At 41.5% G+C, this 27,618-nt stretch overlaps 1 protein-coding gene across 1 annotated transcript in view; it reads right to left on the reverse strand.

Annotated features, from left to right (window-relative positions):
- ALK (ALK receptor tyrosine kinase) overlaps window positions 1-27,618 on the reverse strand; it is a gene marked incomplete at both ends in the record, with an annotated part of 325,717 nt that overhangs the window by 184,683 nt on the left and 113,416 nt on the right. The window lies entirely within an intron of this gene.

Consider the following 27,618-nt stretch of genomic DNA (forward strand, 5'->3'; position numbering starts at 1 on the left):
ACTATCAATTCTCCATGCCAGTTTTGTCCGTCACATCCTTTTCCACTCATCTTTTAGCTCCAAAGCTTCCTCATATTTTCTGTGCATTCCTAAGTCATTGTCCCAGGGATGAAAAAGGAGAGGAGTGGCTTGAAACACCAATTACAGGACATAAAGAAATGCAGATGGCAGAAAACTTTTGAGCACACGCTGCTCCCCTACGAAAACTGCACTGGCTGCTGGCTCAAGAGCCTCTGCGCATGGAGATTTGACAGCCTCTTTGGGAAACCAGTTCCAGCACCTGGTCCTCCCTAAGGTTCAGTCTAAGCTTCCAAACAGAAAACTGTTCCTGACACCTCTTCTATCATCTGTTACTGCTGAGAAGAATTTGGCTCCTCTGTAACACTCTTTTAGATGGTTGTAGGACACCACTATCTCAGCTCTCAAATTTCCAACCTAAGCAAACCCAGCACCTTCCACCTCTCTGCAGGGGTACGTGCTGTGGGCCCCTGAACAGACAGGAACACCCCACTAGGCCCTACCAGTTCCTTCACATTCTCCTTAATATAGGAAAGGGAGCTAAGGCTGGACACAGCAACCCAAGCGTGGCTTCACCACCACCACCACCACCACGCTGCAGGCTGGGCTAGTAACTTCTCTCAGTGCTGGCTGCCCTAGTCTTAACTTATTTTGGGTTGGATAGCTGCCTACCCTATTTGTGATAGGTCCTCTGTAATCCTCAGATCCTCTTCAGCAGGACTACTCAAGACCACTGCTTCCCAGCCTGGGATGCTGCATTGGCAGGACCTGTCCCAGGGGAAAAGGTTCTCACTTCTGGTGGCTCCACAAGGCTCCTGTTAGCCTAGTCCTTAAGTTTACTAGGGTCCCTCTGGAACAAACCTCTGCCATACAGTGCATCAGCCAAGCTCTGTCTTCACAGTTGAGGATCATCTGGAAATTTGACCAGTCTCTCATCATGCAGGTCACAGATGAGAGCACTGAGCACTACAAGCCCAAGTACTGGCTTCTGGGAACACACTGATCCATGCTTCTGGGAATGGCTGGCTGCCACTGGGTGTTATGCCAGTTTTTGGCTAGGATAGAGTTAATTTTCACAGGAAACAGAGGGAACACAGCCAGGACAACTGACTCATACTAGCCAGAGGGATATTTGATACCATATGATATGATGGTATGGTATGTATAAGGGCCCCCTAAACTGGGGCTTTAACCTAAAAGAGGGTTGATTTAGATTAGAAGTTAAGAAGAAATTCTTCCCTGTGAGGGCAGTGAGGCCCTGGCACAAGCTGCTCAGAGAAGCTGTGGCTGCCCCTCCCTGGCAGGATTCAAGGCCACGTTGGATGGAGCCTATGGAAAAGCTGGAAAGGGACATTTTACAAGGTCATATAGTGACAGGACAAGGGCCACCTTTAGGCACTGGAAGGCTGCAATAAGGTCTCCCCAGAGCCTTCTCCTGGATGAACAAGCCCAACTCTCTCAGCCTGTTTTCATAGGAGATGTGCTCCAGCCTCCTCTGATCATCTTTGTGGCCTCCTCTGGACCCACTCCAGCGGCTCAATGCCTTTCTTGTACTGGGGACCACAGAGCTGGACACGGTACTCCAGGTGGGGTCTCACCAGAGCAGAGTAAAGGGGCAGAATCACCTCCCTTGACCTGCTGGTCACACTGCTTTTGATCCATCCCAGGATACAGTTGGCCTTATGGGCCACAAGTGCACATTGTCGGGTCACATTAAGCTTTTAATCAATCACCACCCCCAAGTCCTACTCCTCAGGGCTGCTCTCAATCCATTCTATGCCCAGCCTGTAGTTGTGCTTGTGATTGCCCTGACTCATGTGCAGGGCCTTGCACTTGGCCTTGGTGAACTGCATGTGGTTTGCACAGGCCCAACCTCTCCAGCCTGTCAGGGTCCCTATGGATGGCATCCCTCCCTTCCAGCGTGTCAACCACACCACACAGCTTGATGTTGTTGACAGACTTGCTGAGGATGCACTTGATTCCACTGTCCAAGTCTCCAACAAAGATGTTAAACTATGCCAGTCCCAATACTGACCCCTGAGGAACGTCATTCATCTCCACTTAGACACTGAGCCAACACTCAAAATATCTTCATATATTTTTGCTACAATACTGAATCATAAATTCCTGTGCCTTGTCTCTTCTCTTTGCTCTGCTATTCTTACCATGATTATCTTAGAAACCACATTTCTGCTGAGGAAGAGCCATTTCTTCTTTATTTATTCTGCAAAATGCCTATCAAACTTTTGGGCTTAGAATATAATGAACTAACTGGAATAAGGAGGATGCTGGTTTTTCCAGTGCAGACAACCAAGCTCTCCGGTCTTCTTGCAGGGAAATACCCATGGGGTTTCAATGTGGGTTTCACATGAATACAAATTGTAGAAGTTCAAGCTCTCTATGAACACTATGGATGAAAGACTGTACAGCTCTTTTGCTCTAAAAACAAAAAACACAGCCACAGGGGACCTGCCCACTGAACAGGGCATGCCAATCATCCCACATGTTGTAATCTTACCTTCAAGTATGCCTTTTAAATTAGTGCTACTTCTGAAGAGATGAATGTTTATCTTAAAAAATAACAAACTGGACAGCATAAAGCCTGTCTATAATGAAGAAATTTTACATGAAATCCAATTAAGCAGCACTAACCATTACACATCACAGGAGTTCTCTTCATGGAACCATCAGAAAATACTGAAACATCGCTGAAATGTCATCACAGCCCTACCAAGCATTTCTGTCTCAGAATCAAGCCAGAGAAGTCCCACACATTATTGATGGGGAAGAGGTGGGTGGAGGTGCATCTGCATAGTAGTACAAGGCTCTTCTGACCAACTACATTCACTCTTCAGTCTTACTGAAACTACCTAATGAGAGGAAAAAATCAAATAGTCAAGATTTATCATTGTGTTCTGTTGGCACTCTGAACAAATTACCTTTAGCTCACTGACATTCTAATTTTCTAGAAGCAGGCACAGTTATGATTCGTGTGTCTATCTTGGTTACAATTATTCCATCCTCTCTTCACTTCCCCGAGATACAGCAAAAACAAGAAGTTCCATTCTATTTGCTTTGTGTTGGCTGCAGGCTGCAAGAACTACAGCAAGACCATCTCTCCACTCTAGTTTTATCCTAAAGAGAACAGAGCAAGGGCTGGGTGGCAGGGTGAGTTGGAAATGGATTGTGGCTCATCGGATGGATTTTACACAGCCCAGGACAGCGCTCGGGAGCCTAGAAGCTGGCTCTGCCTAACACAGTGATTCCAGCTGATGGTTTCTGGGAGTCCTCCTCATCAAGCCATTGCCATCATCAGTCCTGAAGCGAGACATTTTGGTGAGGTGGTGTAAATGAAACCTGTGTGGTTCCTGTACTGCAGATATACAGAGGATCTTGGCCTCAATGCTGTCAGATTCTATCTGCAGTAAGCCCAAAACACCTCCTACTGCTTACCCCTATGGAGAAGAAAATCAAAGAATGTTACTTTTGAAATTAACAGGTACATCAGATAGCAAATGCAAGTGGTACAGAAGTGATTTAGGAGCCCAAAGAGATCCAGACCATGAGGGAGGACAGCTTATCTTAACAGAAGGATCCTTCCCCTCAGCTTTTCACTCTGACTACAGATGACTTACCTGCTAGCGAAGCAGTAGTAGAAACATCTCATTTCACAACAAGATGCATTATGGTAGACTGGTGCAGTGTTCTATGCCATGATACAGATGAAAGTCAGAACTAAGCAGAGTGAATTTAAGGTACTTTTGGTAAAGCACTTATTTTGGTTTTAAATTCACCAAGGTCACTTGAACCAAAGCAACAGGGAAACACGTTTAGAACTTACTTTTAATAAGCTCCTTGTTTTGCGTTTGCATGGCAAGACTTTGGTAGTAGAGGGGCTGCAGGGGTGGCTTCTGCAGGAAGCTGCTGGAATGTCCCCCTAGGTTCACCAGAGCCAACACCAGCTGGCTTCAAGCCAGACCCCACCGTTGACCAAGGCTGGTAGCGCCTCTGTGATAAGAAAGAAAAAACCAAACCATCCTGAAAATGGCAGCTTTTTGCAGCCAGAGAAGCGAGTGAGAAGATGTAAGAAACTTTACTGACACCAAGGTCAGTGAAGGGGGGAAGAGGAGGTGCTCCAGGCACCAGAGGAGAGATTCTACTGCAGCTCATGGAGAAGACCATGGTGGAGCGGGTTGTCCCCCTGCAGCACATGGAACATAATGGGAAGTAAAGATTCCACCTACAGCCTGTTGACGACCCTATGCTGGAGCAGGTGGAGACACATGAAGGATGCTGTGACCCCGGGAGAAATACATGCTGGAGCAAGCCCCTGGCAGGGCCTACAGCCCATGGAGAAGCTCACACTGGAACAGGTTTGCTGAGGAGACTTGTGAGCCTGTGAGGGATCATGCTGGAGCAGTCTGGTCCTGAAGGTCTGCACCCCATGGAAGAGACCCACACTGGGGCAGTTTATGAAGAACTGCAGCCTGTAAGAAAGACCCACGTTGTAGAAGTTCATTGAGGACTGTCTCCCATAAGAGACACCCCACACTGGAGCAGAGGAAAAGAGCAAGGAGACCTCCCCCTGAAGAAGGAACAGCAAAGAGAGTGAGAGATGAACTGACGGCAATTCCCACTCCCCATTTCCCTGTGCCACTCAGGGGGAGGAGGTAGAGAAATCATCAATAAAGTTGATCCCAAGAAGAAGGGAGTGGTGGGAGGAGGTGCTTTAAGATTTGGGTTTATTTCTCATTATCCTAGTTTGGTTTAACATGCAACAAATCAGATGTATTTTATTCCATTTTGAGTCTGTTTGGCCTGTGACATTAACTGCTGGATTATCTCTCCCTGTCCTTATCTCAACCCATAAGCCTCCCATGTCTAGCTGAGGAAGAGGAGTGATAGAGTGGCTTTGGTGGTCATCTGACCTCTAGCCAGGGTCAACCCACCATGTTCCTTCAAGAAGCCTGTGCTGTAAATCACCATATTTATTGAGAGGAAAGATCTTGCCTGATAATTTACTTTTAGACTCTCCACGTCATTTGCCTACATTTTATATTTCACCCACAGGTCATTTTTCTTTGCTTGACTATGCTGCCTTCCTTTCCTAATTGGAGGCATTAGCACGAGCCTGCCAAAACTTGTGGCAAGGGATAAGTTAAAGCCAGACAAGATTCTGCTTTCTTTGACTTCAAACAAAACCTTATGACCACCTGTCAAATGATCCAAGGTTCAGTAAACCCACGTTTTTTTTGAAAGCATCACTTCTGGCCTTAAATCAGTCTGACAGCCTTCTTTTAAGGACAGAAAATAAACTCCCATAGGAATAAGCTAGTGGAAGCATCAGACACGTAAGCAGTAATAGAACAATGAGGAGCAAACAGAGAGTTCTCCTATTTCTTGTGACATCCAGCTGCATAGGATTTACTGCTATAGCTTTTCAATAACCCGAGTCCTACAGAGAGTGAATGTGCTACAGGCTGTTATGAAGTGGTTGGCAGAGACCATAAAGGTTACAGGAGATACCCAAGCTTCACTGAATAAATCCCCCTCCCTCTTTTCCTTTTAGATAAAGGTAAACATTGCAAGGTCATATGCAGTGGAAATACACTGCTGACAGCATATCACTATGGAGGCACTAATAAGCCCGCAGGTGTTTGTGCATATACGTCATGTTTGACAGCATGCACTTTTACAGTTCCTGTAGGCAGATTTTTCATCCTAACTTGCAAGGCTTTAATGGGCTTTTATTAAACTGTTGCTAAAAAAAAAAAGCAAAACCAATCCACAACACAGGGATAACGTGTTTTTTCTTCACTACACATACAGAGCTGAGCGCGAAGGGAACACTGCAGAGACTTTCAGGCTGAGGAGGCTTTCAAACTCTTTCTGTCTGTGAAGATGAGCTATCAAGGTACTTAATTTAGTTAAGTCTCAGTATGTCTATAGCCCTCGTTCTAGATACGGTTGACAGGTTTTTTCCTTTGAGACAAACACACAAAAGGAAACAGATTGCTGAAACATAACCAAGCTGCCTTCTTTTGGGGGCTTTCAACACTGAACAACTACCACTCAACAGGACCCTTGCATCAAGAGAAAAGGTAGAGTAGTCACTTTCAGTTCTTGGCATTGTTGTAGGAAAATCAACTGAATGGGAACTCTGAACAGAGGGAGATGGAAACAAAAAGAGTGTTGGTGAGATGCATGACACCAGCTTCCTCTCTGTGGGGCTATAATTCAGCATTCAAGCAGAGGCAGATGAGATGTGGAATCTTAGGACCTTTGTAGCTTGAGATGTCTGATATTCAAAGCCTCTGCCAGAAGCTAAGCACCTATACATGACAGCCACAGATGACAGACCTGGCTCACTGTGACCATTTTTTGTTATCCTAGACACCAGCACCTTCCAGATCTCAAACAAATTGAACATCAATAAAGGTGTCAGTGAACATTCATTCATTTTTGAAAGTTGCATAGAAAATAGTATTAAGGACAGCATGAGCACTAGATCTCGTATTTCAGATGTCTAAGTAGAAGAAGCTGATTCCAACAGTTGTATTTGCAGTGGCCCTTACCTGGGACCCCTTTCTAGCACTGTTTCAAAGATAAAGAAAGGCCTTCACACACTGCAAACACTTTAAGAGCAGTCTCTGAAGCCAAGTTTCAAGCACAATGGTAAATTAAGTTTTCACTACAGCTTCATATACAACATCTCTAGTGAATGCAGGAGGTGTTATTTGTAAAAATATCAACATGGTACTTTTACAAAGAAACCACTGAAAATCCACACACAGTTTCAGGGTGACCCTGAAACAAATTATCACAGTCACAGAGTGGTTTGGGTCGGGAGGGACCTCAAAGCCCATTTAGTTCCAACCCCCTGTTGTGGGCAGAGACAACCTCATCTGGCTCAGGTTGCCCAAAGCCCCATCTAACCTGGCCTTGAGCACTGCCAGGGAAGGGGCAGCCACAGCTTCTCTGAGCAGCCTGTTCCACTGTCTCAATGTGATGAATTCAGTGATGAATTTCTTCCTAATATCTAATCTAAATCTACCTTCCTTCAGCTTAAAACCATTACCCCCCATCCTACTGATATTCTCACTGATAAAAAAGTGACCCTCCCCAACTTTCCTGTAGGGTCCTTTTACGTACTGACAGGTTACTACAAGGTCTCCCTGTAGCTAATTATGAATCATGTGGTACACATTCTTTTCTTTAGAATACTGTATAAGCTTTATCACTTTTGAAGGTTTCCAATTTGCTCTAGGTGATCCTGCTTTAGCTGGGGGGTGGTTGGGTAGATGATGTCCAGAGGTCCCTTCCAACCACTACCATTCTGTGAATCTGTTAATACAAACTGAAGAATGCTTTTAAATGAAGGAATGTTTTCCTTTACTTGGAACCAGCAGACAGTTAGAACTTGGTAGTCATTTTATCTCACTACATAGCCCAGAAAATGCTCTCTCGAGAAATACTAACCTGGTATAGCTAGAAGAAATCAGATGACACCTAATATTACAGCAAAAGCATCAACTTTGCAGTAAATGAAGACCACAAGACCCAAACCACACCAAATAGGATGGTGAAGAATGAAATACAAAGCCATAAAAGACAACCTTCATGGTCCTAGACAATTCAGTCTGTAGTCCTCAAATTAAAGAGGGCAATATACAGCAAACTCAATTTGATGCTATTGCTGGAAATAGCAAACTCTGTTCCAGGGCTTGACATCAGCCTGGTATTTGCAGGTTGTAATACCTTATGCAGGGAGGATGAAAGCTGAACAAGGATCACAGTTCATAAACACTTGGAACATAAACCATTCTGAAATACAACAGCACTCGAAAGAATCAAAATATTTCATATTTTCTAGTAAGCTTAAGTACTGGGTAAAGCTAGCACCACCTACATGATAGCACACAGAATAATCTTGGATTTATAGAAATAACAGTGACAATTTGTTCCTTGGCCTCTAGACTTCCAGCAGGGTTATCAATTTATGACAGAGGGTTTCTGTCATGTGATACTCACTCAGTCAGAAACCCTGTTGCAGCTGCTATTTATTTCATGTAGATGATCCTAAAACCTTCACAGCTGGTAAATTTTGGCCTTTAAAATTCAGATACTGTTAATGTAGTACCTTTTCTCCCCAGACAGATGCTTCAAAAAAATTATAAGAGAATTGTCAGTTTTAGGGGGAAAAGCACTAATGTCCCATCACAGTTCCTTATTATCAAGGTCCACTTGAAACTAACACCTTTATATATTGAGAAAACAAAGACACATTTCGCCCAACCTTTCTTCTTCTACAGCTAGAAAATTACCCCACTTCTGTCCTGAATAAAATCAATCTTTATCTTCTACAAGAAAAGGAGCCACACTTTCTGTCTCCCTCTTTGAGTATGTATTTTCAGACACAAAGTACCAAGCCTACCACTCCTCACATGCACTTACCACTTACTGCAAGGAGGGAACAAGGAAGAACATCACATACAGAGAGTATCTGTGTACTGGTTCTGACTGGGATAGAATTAGATTTCTTCATAGCACCTTGTATGTGGCCATGCTTTTGATTCATGATGAAAACAGCATTGATAATTCAGCAATGTTTTAGATACTGCTGGGAAGGGCTTAAACAGCTGAGGCCTTTTCAGCTCCTCACACCAACCCCATCAGTGAGAAGGCTGGGGTTGCACAAGGATTGGGAGAGGGGACAGCTGACCCCAACTGACCAAAGGGATATTTCATACCACATGATGTCAAGCTCAGCATATAAAGCTGTAGGGGGAGGAAGAAGAAAGGCAGGGATGTTCGGAGTAATGGCATTTGTCTTCCCAAGTAACCATTAGATGTGATGGAGCCCTCCTTACCTAGAGATGACCGAACACTTGCCTGCCCATGGGAAGTGGTGAAGGAATTCCTTGTTTTGCTTTGCTTGCATGTCTGGCTTTTGCTTTACTCATTAAACTGTCTTTATCTCAACCCAGAAGTTTTCTCACTTTTAACCTTCTGAATCTCTCCCCCATCCCCAGTGGGATGGGACAAAGTGAGGGAGTGGCTATGTGGTACTCGGCTGCCCACTGGCTTTAAACCACGTCAGTACATAGCTGGAGAAAAGGAAAAACTGCCAGCAACAGGCTGCTACATGCTGGTGGGGTAAAAACACTCAAAAGGCAGAACGCTGATGTCACACTATTTGGGGACATTTTAATCTATCTCCTGGATTTGTTTATAAGGTTTAAACACACACACTTGTGTACCGTGACAACCTATAACTTTTCCTGTTCCATGCAAAGGTAGCTTCTAAATAGATATATATAAATATAATTTAATACTGGTAGTACACTGAGAGGCTATATAGTTTAAAAAAGAAATCCATCTGTGTATTTTCATGAAAACAAATCATTTTTTTCAGCCAGCTCCCCTTACCTCACTGTGCCTGGAACACTCATGCTGACAGGCGATTGCTTTGTGCTACCTTGATAACAAGCTAATTACAAAGTATCTGAAAAAATGGCCTTCTATAAAATTACACTGTAGTTAATGAAGCACAGATACTGTCCTTAGAATTGAAAATAAAATAAAATAAAAAGCCAAAACCCAACAATCCACAGACCTGACTATTAGACGTGCTAGTAATCTGGCATGAAATGATAAAGGTTTGACATCCCATAAATTGCAAGCATCTAGTTCGGCTGTCGGGAAATTGCTTGCATACAAGTCACCTCAAATCCAATAAGCTTTCCTGAAAGTTTGATTATAAGTGAGATTATAACTCTATTATATTAATCACTGCAGAAGCAGCAGACAAAAAAAAAAACCCATATCATACCAGACAACACCCTAATTGAGAACAATAAGAAAGATGAATAACATATGGTGGTTCACATAGGTGCCATGACTTTGTAATTTCTAAATTCAATTTGAAAGGAAAAAGTAGTTGGAGATTCTGCTACTGCTATGATTTGCATATTACAGTTTTTTAAAAAGCCTTTCAAAAACTAGACTGCACTGAGATCAATCCTACAATACTAAGAACAAAAAAAAGTCTCAACGTTTTTGGATAATAAATGTCAATATCAATTTGCACCACATATGAATACATTACAAGAGAACTGTACATAAAAAACTAATAAATATTCTGTGTTTCTGCAGCACTTTTCATTTGAGTCTTAAAATGTGATTCATAATATATTAATTCTCAGTACCTACACCTCATGTAAGCAAATGTCATATGGAGATTTAAATTGCTTGCCCAAAAAAGCATCACATTTTGAGAAAAGACCAGCAAGCATTTAATTGTGTCAAGTAACACCATGAAAAAGGATAAGAAATGAAGCAGCTCTTACCCAGACAAGATCTAGAGAATGGAACATACTCCTGCGTCAAGACCTCAGCTATTATCTGAAACAGTCTTTTACCAAAATTTAGTTGTCTATTTGGGCAAAAGAAGTAAGACTGTCATGAAATCTCATCACTGTTAGACTGCAAAGTCTCATTAGCAGGAATACCTTTACTTACCTAACCGAGGTGAGTACCTACAGGACCAAGATCACAAAAACTTAAATTTATTCTAAGCAGAAGTACAAGACTCCATCAGTTGGTGGGCTTGCTTCTCAAAGTATTATTTTTTAGTATTTTGATAAGACTAAGCTTTAAAAGCTTAAACAAAAGGATGACTTGAAACAAATTAAGCATACCAACATCATTAACAAGCTAAACAGCAATATGCTTCCAGGGCACCATGCCGCCTCCAGCCAAACCTCATTATCCTTCTGAACTCTAGTTAGAGAATAAATGGATTGACCTATTTATTTCATGTCTAAATTGTATTAGAGGATTAACTTATTTATTTAGCATTCAGCAATGGCAGCGGCAAAGGTATTTGTATGCTGTGAAGTGGTCTAGGAGAGGTAAAAGGGGCAACTGAATGAACTTTGTTGATGCAACTGGATTGGTTGCACAGTGCAAATTCCTGCAATCAATATCACATTTTGTACATGTCCCTCTATTCTTTAGCTACTTACATATGGCAACTCTCCTGTTGGTCTCACACTCTCAGTCTTAAATTACTGATATTCATTTTGCATTTTTCTTATCTCCATTTCTGGTATTTTTCCATCCTGCACACATTGGTTTCTCTTTAGCTATTACCTTTTCTACTGCAAGTAGTCTGGCTGATACTTCATCATCTCTACCAGTTTCTAAATCCCGCTCATCACCATGGTCCTCTACTAATTTCCTTCTGTCTCCCTTCTTTGGGATTTAGCCATGAAATCAAAGATGAATCAGATACCAGACACACACATTATCATCAGATTAAATTTATCATAGCTGCATGTTCCATCCCTGTAATAAGTGAAACTAAAGGGGAAAAAAAGAGAAAACACCATGCAACATCTGACAACCACCCAAATTTCTCTCTGTGACCAAGCTAGACTGCGTACCCCTTCTAGCATAATAAATGCATAACCAAGTGTGTAGAAGCCAAAGCCCTATTTCCAACGGGATCGGGCATCCAGCATGGCACACTCAGTGGCAATGACTACCTTTTAGGAAGTACAACTACCATGCAAGTTCAAGTCTTAGTTCTGAAATACACTTTGTGGGTTTTGGTAAGACTTTTTGGTTTGCTTGTTTTTGAAGGCAACTGAGGCAGGAGTCCTAAAGGAGGTGATGAAAAACTTGACAGTGATAGTGAGCAAGTGAAAGAAGATACTGGGTCTGTGAGATTCTTAATTGGGCTGCTAATGCCAACTGACCACTCGTGTGCCCCAAGCCCTTCAGAACACCAGTTTCTTTAACAAGTTTTCCTACATGCTTTAGATTCTACAATACTGCCTCAGTTGTCCTCCTTGCCTAGCAGAAATGAGCACTTATCCCCAGCTACATTTGATCCTTGCAACTTGGTGCACAGATAATCATCATGTGCGAATCTACTGGCATGCCAAAACAAGCTGGTCTGTCTGCTACAGAATTTGCTCAGGAGGGTGGTGGTGATCACAGCCACAGTTACAAAAGCAAGAGTGCTCAAAAACCTGTTTTTTCCCCCCCTGTACTTAATTTGTAAAAATCACAAGTAGGCATTTTCAACTTCCTATGACAAGAAAATACTGAAAGGCAACGACAAGTAGTTCCTAATACATAAAAGCACTCATAATAAAAAACGACCATTTGAAAATTTTCCATTGAAATGCCTAGGTTTTATAGTCCTCTCATCAGTTTCAGGGAGCTCTGAAATAACCTTTTTCATGTAATCTTCTTTTATAATAGGAGTGGGGTTTTTCTAATTAATTTTGTGCTTCCCTTCCCCAGGAATACAGATCCTGAAACACCACTGTAGTACAGATCATATGAATCATGAAATGTATCTCTGGTGTATCACCAGACCTGGTAGGTCGTCTTTTCTTTTACAGCCTTTGTATCACATCTTATCAAGGCATTGCTAAGGTGCACATTGCCGTAACTGAGCAACACAGGAATATTCTATTAATTTAGCCATGAAATATCTGCAAACTACAAACATTTTCTACTGGAAATTATTTGGTGATTCGTACGAAGCGTAGATTCCTCTTCAGCTGCTTAGGCAGTAATGCCTTAGAGAATTCAATATTCTTAATTCACTGCTTGAACTTTTATGATGGCTCTGTAATGCAAATACACCCTCTGGATGGGCATTAGCTCCTAGGAGGCAACACTCCTTTCTTGGACTCTACTGAATGCACCACTGCTATGCAGAGTATGAAAATACAGCGGGTGCAGCTCACTCTTAAGAAGTCAGGCAGAAGGAGAAGATTAAGTCACAATACGAATAAGCTATTTCAAATAAAAATCTCCAGATGAACAAGCAGCAGGCTTAAGATAACGTTTGTAAAAGCATTCCATTCTACATTCTGCAGGCAACAGGCTGCTCACTACATGACGGTCATCTTACTATTGGAGTCAGGGTGCAGAATATTCATCTGAACCTAGACAGCAGGCTTTCCCTAAAAATCCTACTTACTGGGGTCCTATACTACAAGGGACTCCGTGATCTACTACAGCTATACACTCCCGGTAGCCAGCTATGCAGCTACGAGTTTTTGTTGGTCTCACAGCTGCTTAGGCATGGGAGGTGTGTGTTTTTCAGGTGCATCAGAGGAAAATACAAAATTTGAGAACTGCTGTCCTGTATTTTTTGGAAATGCACTGGAAGTGCAGTGGTCATGGCCAAGCTCCCAGTTCAAAAAGTATGCAAATAATTGCTTTTCTTAAAACAAGTATATAGGTCAAAATTTTAAAAACTGTCCCCGAGTACTACCTTGCCACCATGATATGAACCCACTCTAAAGACTTGACACAGTGGCTCAGAATCTTTGGCTGCACTGCTGAAACCATCACCAGGGGTGGCCGATTAGTGTCAGCTCCTGCAGACAGTTCTTTGATGGAAAAGGCAGAGTTCTTCAACACATTTCCTGCTGACTATCAAGAGCCCTGCCAGCAGCAGTGACTTCCAGCATCGGGTGACTGGCTGAATCTGAACCAGTGACCCAGGTTTGAAAAAGTCCCAAAGCCACTACAAATCTGTCTTACCAGTGTTTTTATTGCTGTGAAGGCAAAAAGCTGGTTCTATCAGTCTGCCATTCCGCACCCAAGCGCACACCTGTACCAGCAAGGAAGCAAAGAGCACTCCTTCCTCCGAGCACATGTTTTGTTTCGATTTCCCCCACTTGGGAAGAGATAGAGGTGTCACATAGAAGCCTTGGCCAATCGCATAAATCAGATTTCGCTTAAGTAGCTAATGTCAGCCTTGGAGGGGGATAGGGGTGGCATGAGATTAAGTGTTCGTTTCCAGAGACCAGCACATCTTTGTGCTTCAAGAGTACTGGAAAGAGTATAAATCAAAGCAGAATATCAACTGGCAAAGCTACTTCACTGCCTAGCTGTTTTATTTCAGTTGCATCTTTCTCAATCTCCTCAGCCAAGTAACATGGCCTTTCCTTGAAAGTTACACAACAAATCAAGGAAGTGGGTGCTGGGAAGAAAAGAAGAGGGGAGGAGAGGTAAAATTTATTACTGCCTAAAAGGGAAGGTGACTCATAAGAGAGTGGTATTAACAAAGTGACAGCATGAGACGAAGAGAGAGCGCTTTGAACTCATTCTAATGATCTAATGACTAATATAATCCATTAAGAAAAGCAAGGACAAGATCTTTTTCACTGATTAATGTTGTACCTTATCCATGTTTTTAATAAAAAATTTAATATATACTGCTCCTCAGCTATCTGCATGTTTAATTAAAACGCTGAAAGCTTCCAGAAAGTGTTCATTTCACTCCATCAGATGAAATAGTGAAGTATCCAACCCTTCACCACAGATCTAGAAGTAGTAGAACAAAGTGAGAAGGAAAGTGAAAAAGGAAGAACAGTATCATAATAAATATAAAAGCCACTCACTGGCTTAGCTATGTACCTGCTAAATATGACGTGTGAAACCCCTAGACAAATACTACAAGAATCTAACACTAATATTTTTATGAAGCAGATGTTTTATTAAAGTTAGAAATAGCATAAAACATCTGAAAAATATGAAAATGCAGGTCTTATGCTTAAGTGATGTATAAATGAATAAAATTTACTCACAGGGCTGTACATGAACTTCATACAAGCATCACCACAATATTTAAAAAGACCAAAACAAAACCAAGTCATCATTACTGTTTAAAAATTTCCAATTCACTCACATTGAAATTAAAGGCCCACCTTCTTGATGTCTACCCAAGCATTATGCAATGACTTAAAACTGAGTTTCTGCTGCCAGAGAAGACACATCAGCATGTGTGCAGCTAAGGTTCTGCTGAGCACTGTATAAATACCTTTCCCATTCAGACTGACCAACTGCCATAATGCATTTTAAAAGCAGAATGCTTAATTAAATTCAACTCAAGTGGGCACCTGAGCTCTTTCTGGTTCCAAATGATGGACAGGGATCTGGATCCCATTTCAATTTGTCGCAGCTGGACTACCTGATCATATTCCTGAATGAATGTGAAATGGAAGCCTCTTGCCAAGACAGTGTTCAGCTGACCGACTCAAATGCTGGTGAGTCAAAAGCTCTGTTAGATTGCAGTCTATCCTTCTTAGAAGTTTGCTACTGTAAAACCAGTGTATTCAGTAGTGATTCAGAAGCAGTTTTAGCAACAGAACTACAGGTTTTTTTCTTCTTTTTTTTAAGATACTGAAGTAGGTAAGAAGCATATGAGAAGACTACTTGCAACTGTTTAATATTTCAGCAGGAGATTATTATTCATAAGTGTTTTAATAGTAAATTCAGGAAATACTTGTGACTGCACAATTTTGAGTAAATCACTGTTCATTCAACTAATTTGCTTTTTTTTTTTCCCCCCTTAACACAGTCAGTCTGGTCTGATTAGAAGTAACACTGAAATATTGTGAAAGGCACGGGTAAAGGAGTTCCTAAGATGTTAGGGTTTATTTTAATAACTTCTAGAACAACAGGGAACTTCCAAGAGAAATTCAGCATTCTGAACACAAGGGAATCAACACGGGACTCAGGTTAAATGGCTTCAGAATTCAATGACGAGTCTTATAGTGTGACAGACAGGAGATGATTACTAAATAAACATATTTTCACAAGGGAGAGGGGAATCGGTCCTGTCATATAACACAGAGAACAAAAAAAATACAAAAGCCAAGAAAGTCTGCAACTGACAAAAAGGTCGGGCATTCATAAATAAAAGGCCAAATTATTGATTAAAAAGAAAGCCAGCACAAGCAACGTATATTTTAATAAAGTTCAGTGCCAAGTCACATGCAGAAAGAAAACCACAGCAATGGCAGCTGCACAAAGACATTGGTTCTAAAAAGCAGTGGCACTGAAGAGTTTATGGTCATGAACTTGGAAGATCAGCTGAACCTGAGGTTGCAGTCAGGTGGCCCAACCTGTGCCACCCCAATGTGATGGTTGGACTGGGCTCCAAGAGGAGATATGCAGAAGACCATCAGAGAGCTCGTATCTGACTATGGCTCTTTGGATCAGTAATCTAGTTTTGGGCCAGGCAGTGAGACAGAGTCCGGAAGAAGTCTGACTACAGACAGCTAAACTCTTTTACATAGAAAGGTCCTGAATTTTGTATCTTTTAAAACTGTTCCTTTATAAGGCACATCTAAACACTTTTAAGTCAAATGATGAATTACCTTTCAGGATAACTGCTGTATAAAGGATAACCTGAACACAACCCAACCACCCCCAAAACCCTTTTCCTATCTTTCAGTCTGTTGAGCTCCTCACATAAATTAGAAGTGCAATGTTCTTCCATTACCAGAAACTTGGTATTTTCACCCTACCTCTCTCCAAACAAATGAAACAATGCAAGACTCAGATAATGCTACTGAGCTTTTCACACCACCACTAAACACAGCAAGCAAAGCAAACAGTAACCATCCCAGGTACACTCAGACTCACTTCTGTGCTTGGTAAGATCACAGAACAGATGCACCTCAAAGCTATGCTGAGGCAGATGGAGGACAGGGAGGTGATTTGAGACGGCCAGCATGGCTTTACTAGGGGGAGATCCTGGAGTAACTACATCAGTAGATGAGGGAAGAGCTACAGTTGTCATCTATCTGGATTTCTGCAAGGCCTTTGACACAATCCCCCACAACATCCTTCACTCTGAGTTGGAGACATCCGGATTTGATGGGTGGATTGTTTAGTGGATAAGGAATTGGCTGAATGGTCACTTCCAGAAGGTGGTGATCAATGGCTCAATTTCCAGATGGAAGACAGCAACAAACAGTGTTCCTCAAGGGTCCATACTGGGGCCAGTGTTGTTTAATAACTTTATTAATGCTATTGACAGTGGGATTGAGTGCACGCTCAGCAAATTTGTTGATGACACCAAGCTGGGTGGTGATGTTAATGTGCCAGAAGGTTGAGAAGCCATCCAGAGGGACCTGGGCAGGCTGGACAAGTGGGCCCAGATGAACCTCATGAGGTACAACAAAGCCAAGCACAGAGTCTTGCATCTGGGTCGGGACAATCCCCATTATGCATACAGGTTAGGACATGTTGTGCTAGAAAGCAGTCCTGAGGAAAAGGACTTGGGGATACTCATAGATGAGAAGCTGGACATGAGCCACTGATATGCATCTGCAGCCCAAAAGGCCAACCACATCCTGGGCTACATCACAAGAAGTGTGGCCAGCAGATTGAGAGAGGTGATTCTACCCCTCTGCCCTGCTCTGGTGAGATGTCACCTGGAATACTGCATCCAGCTTTGGAGCCCTCAACAGGACATGGGCCTGTTGGAGGATGCCAAGAGAAGAGCCACAAAAATGATCAAAGCACCTCTCCTATGAAGCCAGGCTGAGAGAGTTCAGCTTGTCCAGCCTGAAGAAGAGAAGTCTCCAGGGGGACCTTACAGCCACCTTCCAATACCTGAAAGGTGCCTATAAGAAATCTGGGAAAGAACTGGTCACAAGGGCATGTAGCAATACAATGAGGGGCAATGGTTTTAAACTAGAACAGAAGAGATTTAGATTAGACATTAGGAAGAAGTGTTCTTCAACCTGAGAGCAGTGAGACACTGGCATAGGTTGCTCAGAGAGGTGATGGAGGCCCCTTATTTGGAGGCATTCAAGGTCAGACTTGAAGCTGTGAGCAACCTGACCTAGTGAAGATGTCCCTGCTTACTGCAGGGGAGTTGGACCAGATGACCTTTAAAGGTCCCTTCCAACTGTACACATTCTATGATATCTCACCAAGGTGTATTTTCAATAAATAACTTGGAGATCAATATAGAGATTACTAGATCAATTTCTATCTAATACTTTCACAGATGGTTAGATGATCTAATGGTGTCCTTTGGCTTTAAAAATCTATTAACTAATTTGTTTTCCACAGATGACCAAACATGAGTCCAGAGAGAAAGTTCTTCACAGTCTACCACCTTGGACAAGGAAAGTGCAGAGGATAAACACCTTGGTAGGGAAATCCTTTTATTAGAATGTGTTAACTTTCAACTGATAACATTTGGTTGAGGTATACACTGGGTATAAATGCAGTAACTGAGAACAGTGCACTGCTGAGATTATTGTTGTTGTAGATGTCTGGGAGGAGCTCCCAAACAAGCATACTATCAGCACCAATATTTAAAGATTTTTTCTTCTCCATCATGAAAAGCTATGGCAAAAACAGTTAGAATAACACAAAGTCTTTGAGTATATCCACATCAGAGGCTGTCCAAAGGAAAAAGATTGAAGCTGCACTACACAGGTGAAGTCCAAAGTAATCGTAATTAATATGGGAACTTGGATTTACAATGCATAATGTGATCACTGGTCTAGTTCCCTTGGAGTCTGGTCTGTGGCAGATCAAAGAGAAAAGCAAAGTGATTACCTTGCCTACAATTCAGCAGCAGCTTATTGGCCATGAGAAATAACCTATTAACAATGTGACTTCCAACATTTTCTGGAAGGCTGAAGGCTGCTGTGTTATACTAACTGCAGCTTTGTGAAGCAAAAAGTTTTAGAGAAGACAATGTGAACTCTGATTAAGATATGCAAGTCCTAGCCTTGTATCTGAACTCACTCACCCATCTTAATGCTTTGTTACTGTATAAACTACCCTGCTGCTGCTGTACGTGATGGTATTCATTTGTTTTATTGTATCTATCATCCTTAACTACTTGCTACAGTTTTAAGAACCTCAAACATTAAATCAAATGTCAAGATAATCACGTCACTCAAAAGCTTTTCCCAAGCTTAAAACAACAGTCAGCAAATGCAATCTCTCTGGAGGCCAACTTGAACATACAAGTGATCTTTATAACAAGTAAGACTCCTACTACAACTGCCAAACTCCTAGCATAAGACGACAGGAAACTGGTAGACTGCAAGGGCAAGTGGTGGATAAACCTACATTCGGGGATGGGGGAAACCACAACCAACCAATCCCCCAAACCACCAAAAAAACCACCACAAACTAATCCACAACACAAAAAGAAGTTTCCCCTAAAATGCACTTTGAGGAATGTTCTACTCATGAAGGAAACCCTAACAATCATCCCAAAGGTTATTAAACCACAACATTGGCTTGGTTTCTTTATATGCAGCAGCATAGTATGGGGGGAAACTCCAGGATTTGAACCAACACTGAATCTTATTTAAAATGCCATGCAGTACCAGCAACCCCGTGAGGTGTGCCTGGATAACTGGCAAGAGCTTGGGAGTAACCCTCCATGCCCATGCTGTGTTTTTGCATAGCAAGGTTCTGGTGGAGAAGAGGGAGCGCTGCAGGGGTGGCTTCTGCAAGAAGCAGCTAGAAGCTTCCCCTAGGCACAGAGTAAACACCAGCCGGGCTCAAGGACAGACCCACCGCTGACCAAGGCCAAGCCCATCAGCGATGGTCACAGCGCCTCTGGGGATCACATTTAAGAGAAAAAAAAACCCCTGCAAGCAGCCATTTTTTCCCACCAGAGAAGGGAGCAAGAAGATGAAAAACTCTTCAGACCCCAAGGGCAGTGAAGAAAGAGGGTGAGGAGGCACTCCAGGTGCCAGAAAGGGGTCCCCTGCAGCCCACGGAGAAGACTATGGTGGAACAGGTTGCCCCCCTGCAGCCCATGGAAGATGATGGGGAGCAGAGACCCCACCTGCAGCCCATAGAGGGTCCCCACAGTGGACCAGGGGGAGACATATGGAAGACGCTGTGACCCATATTAGAGCAAGCTCCTGGCAGGACCTGCAGCCTGTGGAGAGAGGGGCCCACACTGGAGCAGGTTTGCTGGGGGAACCTGTGACTCTGTGGAGACCCAGGCTGGAGAGAGAGACTGCACCCCATTGAAGTGGAGCAGTTGATGAAGAGCTGAAGCCCTCTGGGAAAGGACTCACATTGCAGAAGTTTGTGGAGGATTGTCTCCTGTGGGTGGGATCAAACGCTGGAGCAGGCGAAGAGTGTGAGGAATGTCCCCCCACTAAGAAGGAAAGCAAGTCCTAAGGAACTGACCAAAACCCCCATCCCCATCTCCCATTGAATGAAGTTGAGCCCACAAAAAAGAGAGGAGGTGTTTTAAGATCTGGTTTTATTTCTCATTAGTCCACTCCAGTATCAGTGCGCATGTGTAGAGTAATAAATTAGATTGTGGGGTTTGGTGGTTTGTTTGGTGTTTTTTTATTCCTTGTTAAGTCTATTTTGCCCATGACACTAATTGCAGAATGATCTCTCCCTGTCTTTATCTCACTCCTGAGCCTCTCAATATATATTTTTCCCCCTATCCAGCTGAAAAGGGGAGTGACAAAGCAGCTTTGGTGGGCATCTGACCTCCAGCCAGTGTCAAACCACCACAACCCAGAATAAGAACATTTTGAAGCAGCACTGCCAAGACTTATAAGAATGCAAAAACAGTGCAAGTGCATCACTTGCAAGCTGAAAAGAAATCGTTAAGTAAAAAATAGACAAAATTAAGAAATGATGGAATTCTATTCAGAAAAAATTAAAATTACATGAGCTCTCTACTACTTAAAGCAATGCCCATCAAAAGAATTTTGCAGTTTTTCCCAGGTTTAGTCCTGTAAGATCCCAACCATGCCAGGACATGCATTTGCATTCTGATGTCAGTGAGATGAAATAGGGAATTGCAAATGTTGACGCTGTGATTTACTAGGCAGGACTACGATTACAAGTGGGATTGTATCCTTCTGAATTATTAATAAAACATGCCCAATCATTACCTCTAATAGCACTTTCTCTGTACAGTATATAGAAAAGGCTACTTTTCTTTTGATAAAAGGACAGAATTTTAAGTATTGTAATGTCCTTTCTCTCAGAGAGCTATTGAGCTACCTAAACTATCAAAGACCATTATAAATTGTTATTAAGCTGCAAATACAGTTCAACTCAAGAACAGGTAATTGCTGTTATAAGCATTAAAAAAACAAACCCAGTGATGATGAATGCATCATTTTGCATCACACAGGAGAGAAATGGCTGCAAAGACAAAGCAGAAATCTGCTTGGGAGTGCCCAGGATGCCCTAGAGCAGCGTAGGACTGGTCCACACACTATTAATGAAACAATTCAATGTTCAGTCATGCAATCTTTTTGAAATCAAGATGCTTCCTAAATTTATTTGCTAGATGTTTCACTGGGAAGGTTTCTCTATCAGGGATGGGGTTGCAGAAGGGGAGAAACGGGATTGTGTCCCCCCCCCACACACCCACTTTTGTGATAGTTTAATCACACAAATCTCTTTAGTCAAGAGAGATTACAAGTCAATCCCAGTACTGTGGAAGGTATCAGAGAACAGTATTTCTATCAGTGGTCGCTATGAAGTCAAATGGAATGGAAAGGGTTTCTTTCAGTGAAACCCTAAGGGATATTTCTGCAAGGAAGTTACAAGAAAATTTTGTGGAATAAAAAAACCCCACAACATAATCTAGTCTGCGGGATGTAGCCTGAGAGACCTAAACGTGTTTCACCTCCATCAAAAGTAAAGCAATGTGACTGAGCGTACTCTTCTTGCATCTCCAACAAAGAATTTATTACATTTCTGCCATTTTATATTGATTTCCTATAAAGTCATTTAGAAACCTTCCCTTTCTCTAGCATGTAAGATGATATATCATGCACAGAAGTTGAGGTAGTAGTGGTGGTGTGTGTTTTAAAGAGATACCAAGGACATGAAAGCTATGCATAATTCCAGGCAGAGATTTTTAATGCTTCTAAGCATTTCCAATCACTCATGCCACCTGTTTCTCACATTAATTCCTTGAAAAGACAGTGATGCCAGAAAAGGCAATTCTACTTCAGATTTTAGAGCCTAAGGTTTTGTGGGTCTCCGCCCTAACTCCAGAACTTGGCATGTTGCTTCATTTTAAAAAGAAAACAAATCAACAAAACAAAAACCACCCAAAATAAACCAAGCCCTCAAAAAACACAAACAATGAACAAACCATAATTTACTTCATGACTTTAGATATATAAAAATGTTTGTCCAAAGTTGTGAGCCTAAAATATGTGCAGCTTTAATTTCTAATGCACACCAGTGAAGATTACCATGAAGGAATTGGTGTAAGAGTTCGTTTGCAGTCACTACCCTCATTTTACGCTACTGAAGGGAGAGGGCTTGCCCCATTTTTCCATTTGTGATGCTCTAGCCTTTGCCAACCCACAGGTCTTACGCTAAAGGCCATTTCCTCTGCAATAAATCTCACTGTCAAAACATCTGCTCAGCCCCCTGACAATGCTGCTCCATGCTGTGGTAGAATCATAGAATAGAGATAGAGCCATCCTCAGTTTGTGATCCCAACCAACCTCTCTCCCCTCTGCCTCTCCAGGCTTCCTCCTTTCCTTGAACAGCTTTTGAGAAACACAGTTTGGTCTCAGACTAGAGTGCAAAAAATCTCTTACCACCTTATCTTTGTACTATTTATGAAACTTATTATTTAGGTACAAATCCACATGCATTTATTTATGTTTTTAAATAGGATTTCAAGAAAAGAGAGAATGTGCTTCACAGTCACTTAGCTACCATACCGATGGCACAACCTCTTCACAAATAAACTTTGCTCTTGTAGAACTTGGCTTTGTATCAACTTACACTGTAAATTGCAAACTAATGAATTTGTATTGGCAGAGGAAAATGTTTCTGCTTTTACAGACTACAGCATTTACTAGTAAACAAGATTACTAGGAACAATTCCCAGTTTCCCCAGCAACTTAGTTACTTGTCTCTTACAAGGCTCATATGTTGATTCATTCCCCTCTGTGGTCCCAGTATAATGAGTCTACTCCTAACCACCAGATAAAATTATAGCAACTGGATGCCAAGGTTTTGTGAGTTGTGATATTCTGAAAAGTTACAGTGTACTTAAGTGCTTGGCACAGGACTTAGTTGTATCTTGATGTCACCAGAACTCTAGGTTTCTGCTTCAGGATCAACATTTCTACATGTCCTTCCAACCACTGAGCTCAAAATAAGATACACAAGCCAAAACCATACCTTAACCTTCTCTGTCCTCCTTCCATGTCCCCATTTTGTAAAACAATGGAGAAACCCTTAAGTTGTGAAGCCAGAATAACTGCACAAGTGAGACTCTACCTACAGCTCTTTGACAGAGGCCTTGGTAACAGTTCCTTGTCCTTCTCACCAGTACCTTCCAAGTGCATTTTATTTAGAATAATGGAAAGAGGCTTATTTAACTTTCTAGTAGCTCCAGCTCACCAAGGCAGTTTTGTAACTGGAAAACCCCTATGTTTGCTTCTGATTTTTATCTATTACAACTGAGTTTTGTGTTGCAGTTTTGCATAGTAAACATATACTGTCAATTATAAAACAATGTACAGTTACATGATCAGTGTGATTAACTGAAACCATGTTGTTCATGAAAAGCAATTAATGGTCTTCATCTGTATTCCTTGAAAGCTGGTTAATAAAGAGAAATCTAAGAGTAATATGTTCTTTTACATGAGAATCAAGTTGCACTACTTCAATAAATAGCTTCTGAAGTACTCATGCATATTAAACTATCACAATAAGACATTTTAACAGATTTGCTAAGCCTTGCTCAAAAGGTAAGTACAAACCACTTTGCAAACTATGGAAGAAGTCCACACAATCAGTGAAATGCTTTGTTCAAATAAAGCAACACCTGTATAAAACATTCTAATTACAGTCTGGTATGGCTTAAAGTAAAAGCACAAATAAATAGCACACATCTGCTATAGACAGATTTTTTACAACCTGTTAAGTACCTAACAGTGCTCAGGTATCTCAATCCCGTGGAGATAAAGGATAGATGGATTCTGAAAGGTTTTTAAAAATAATTCAATAAATCCAGCCTTTATTTTTTAAATCAAGAGGAACATAATTTCCTGTATGTTAAATAGAGCTCTACTAACATTAGGATAAAGAAAGGTCTAGCCATTGAAATTTATCAGTTCTCAAACTGATAAAAGAAAAACCTTTTCTAGAACACACTATTAGCTTCTGGTACTCATTGCAATAAAGGAAAGAAATGTCGGGCAAGGAAAGGAACAACATAACTAGTTTTTATGGAAATAAAAGTATCTACAGCTTGAGGGAGATACCACTGCTTGGTCATGACAACATAAGCCATCCCTGCTGAAGAGCCTTCTTGCACCAGTCCAAAGAGTATGATACAGGATTAATGTCTGCAACATATCTTAGATGTGATGAAATGCTAGATTCATGGCATGAGAACTCCCACCTTCCTCCTCAAACAAAATCAGAAATGTTATCATTGCTGTTGCCAAACTAGGGCCTCCCCACAGGTTAGTTCACAAGACATCACCATTAACTCTCAGTCTCTTCAAAATTAGCACCCATACGGGATTCTGGTTTCATTTTTAACAATTCACAGGGCCAGACAAGTTGGTTTGAAGCTTCTCTAACAGTACAATCCACAGATACCTAAATATATACACTTACAAACACCAAAACATAAGAACAAGTCTAAGGGTTTATAGATTTTTTTGTGTGTGCTTTAATGAAATTCTACAGGATGATGAGGTAAACATCCTACAACTTAAAAAAATGTTAATTTCTCCCCCACATTTTCGTACACTCCTAAAGAAAAGCCTGAATTCCTACCAAATTGAGCTAACATACTTAACATTCATATGTTTCTGTCCCAACTTAAAGACAGCAAAGGAAAATGAAATTGAACAATTCACCAGGTTTCAGGCCTTGCAGAGTCAGATTTGATAGTAGAAATTTCATTGTAAGCATTGTTGTCTTTAGTTCTGACTCATTTCAAAGCCACATGTGATACGGATGATTGCCATGGACAGACAACAAAGATGTTAAGGGAAATTACTTCTATGTGCTTCTGGTTGAAGGAAAGCTGATATTGCCAGTGTATCTACCATAACAGTAGACATTCTCTCTAGATTTTGTTATTTCCACTGATTTTTATTAAGGTGATGAATGATATTTTGAGACTTACCTTAAGAAAGATCTAAAGCAAGTTTCTGTGCATTTAGGACCATTAAAACCATCAAAGTAGAAGCTGCTACACACAAAAATTCATAAGGTACTTGTTCTAAGGACAGGTATCGCTCAAAAAAGAGAGGAAGACCTATACCAAAGATGGCACCATATTTAACTATGAGGAGCATTTTCAGAATCCAAGCACAAAATTTAAAAAACCATATAAAACTAATCAGATTTAATTTAGTTGATAACCTCAATGCCATAATAATCTGGTACCCACAGACCTCATGCAATTACTGCATTATACTTTCTATGTTTGTCAACCCAGTTTCAGGCACTAATTTACCAAATGATGATTGCTGGTTTTATGAACTACATTAGCTGGAACACAGAGCCATTGATTTAACTTGTTCTTGTCTTTCAAAGATCTTTGCCAGAAGTTTCTTTTTCAGACTGAAGTTAATATTTTCCTTCATTGTTTTCCTTTTAAGGAAAGCTGCTTGTCCCAAAACTAATTTTTAACAGGCCAAAGAATGTATATACAGTTTTATGTGTATTTAAGCTGCCTTTCTACAGCTTTTAGCAAGTATTAAAAAATCCAGGTGTGGCTTACTTAAACCAGTTACCATAATTTAATTGAGTTCATGATGTTGAGGATAATTATAATTCTACATTTGCTCATTCAGGAGAATTACTTCTGTTAATATTTTCAATTTTCTAAGGGAAAAAAATACATTCTGTAGACTATTTTAATTTCTCTTAGCTGAAATCTGCAGAAAGATTAAATTTTCTAAGTGGATAGCCCTTCAATGAAAGCTAATTAATTCCAAAGAGAATAGCTCAAGCAGACAGTAAAAAAAAAGTCAGTTCAAGTAAAATGCCGTAACGTAGCACAGTTTCTCCTGTCTGCCTGACTCCTAGCTCATGCCAGGTGGACACAGGTGAGCTGTGTGGCTTTCTGTCCAGTTCACTGCATGTTCATACAACTCTTACTCCTCACAATGTTGTCTAATTCCTACTTTGGGCCTGCAGGACAAATGAACAATAAAAATTTCACCTTTAGTCATCACCGGACAGCAAGACTGGTATTTTCAGGGCTGAAAGCACAGAACTCCACCTATTGACTCAAAGGACAAAAATGCTCAGCTATGAATGCTCTTCAAGATTGATTGGGATGAAGCTATCACCAAAAAAACCCCTGGATTTTGAGGTGCTTTATCCAGTTAAAATGTTAATCACCAACCAGCCCAGGTTGGAAGTGATTTCAGAAAGACCATCTGGTCCAACCTTTCATGAGAAAGGGAGCCTAGCTGAGATTATCTAGCACCCTGTCCAATCCCATCTTGAAAGCTTCCAGCAATGTGGAAGTGGCCTCTTTGCAGCTGCCTTTTATGTACTGGAATACTGTGATGATGTCCCCCCAAGCCTTCCCTTCTCTAGGGAAAAAAGACCTAACTCCTTTATTCCTCACGCTCACTCCTTACCTCAGAAGGTAGGTTCTCCAGCCCTTTTGATGATCAATATCATGTTCTGTGTAAAGAAATCAGGTGCACAGTCTTGCACAGGGGTATGCATTATTCATTTCAGGGGAGGTCAGAAACAATTCCTGTCCCTGAGAAGAGCACCATTAAAACCATATTACGACACTGAAAACTCAATTCTGTTCTTTCTTTGACTTTGTTCACCACTCAGCAAAATGCCTTCTTGTTAATTATCGACTTCATCATCAAGGGACAGTTTAATCACAAGACTGTCTGCAGTTCAGGCTATCACAGCAGTACTAGCAGGGAAATTTGCACTGCACATAATTGGCCAGGTAATTAGAATACAACATCCTTAACTGCTCAGTTACCAAACTTTAATGGTGCAGCATGCAGTGCTCAACTGATGGAAGACTTGGGGGAACCAATACAGCTGCCAAGAGCCCGCTCTTACTTCTCCACAGTGTAGCTAAGCAAGCAGCACCGGTGGCTTCCTGCCACCCTGTTCTCCTTTGGGGTGGTGGAAGCCATTTCATTCTGTGATATAAAAAGAAATTCAGTATGCTGGTTGTAATTCAGGACATCCAAATCTACATGATAATAAAACCATAGAGCCAGGATTTCAGAGAAGTAGAGAAAACCCAGTATCCTGCCAATGATGGTAAGTCAGAGCTGAGTGTATGAAACAGTACCACTGCCAAAACTGACAGAGCTACCAACTGCGTGGGACAGGGTGCAGATGCAGGCTGGGAGCTTAGTAATGGATCTGCAAGGTCTGAGCTACAGATGTTTTCAGCACACCACAGTTCTGTATAAATAGATGGGTGTGGTACACACCTGGGAAGAGCAATCCTGCTCTAATAATTGCCTTATGGATGACTCAGAGGTTTTCATAGAAGGTAGAAGTATGGATTACAATAATACCAGGAAAAGCAAGTCAGTCTCTTGATGGACGGTATCAAGTGCTGTGTTAAAACTGACTAGCTCCCCTCACTGTCACACTAATTCACAGCTCTGATGACTGTAATCTTGCTCTCATTTCCATGCTAAATGAATTTGTAGCCTGTATTTGTTGACATGTTCTTTGATCAATGCTTCCCCATCCTTCAGCTAGTTCTCCTCTGTAATTCACCACTTGCCTGTCTTCCTTCAAATATATTTATAAACA

Source organism: Gallinula chloropus (genome assembly GCF_964237585.1).
Source record: "Gallinula chloropus genome assembly, chromosome: 3".
NCBI lineage: Eukaryota > Metazoa > Chordata > Aves > Gruiformes > Rallidae > Gallinula > Gallinula chloropus.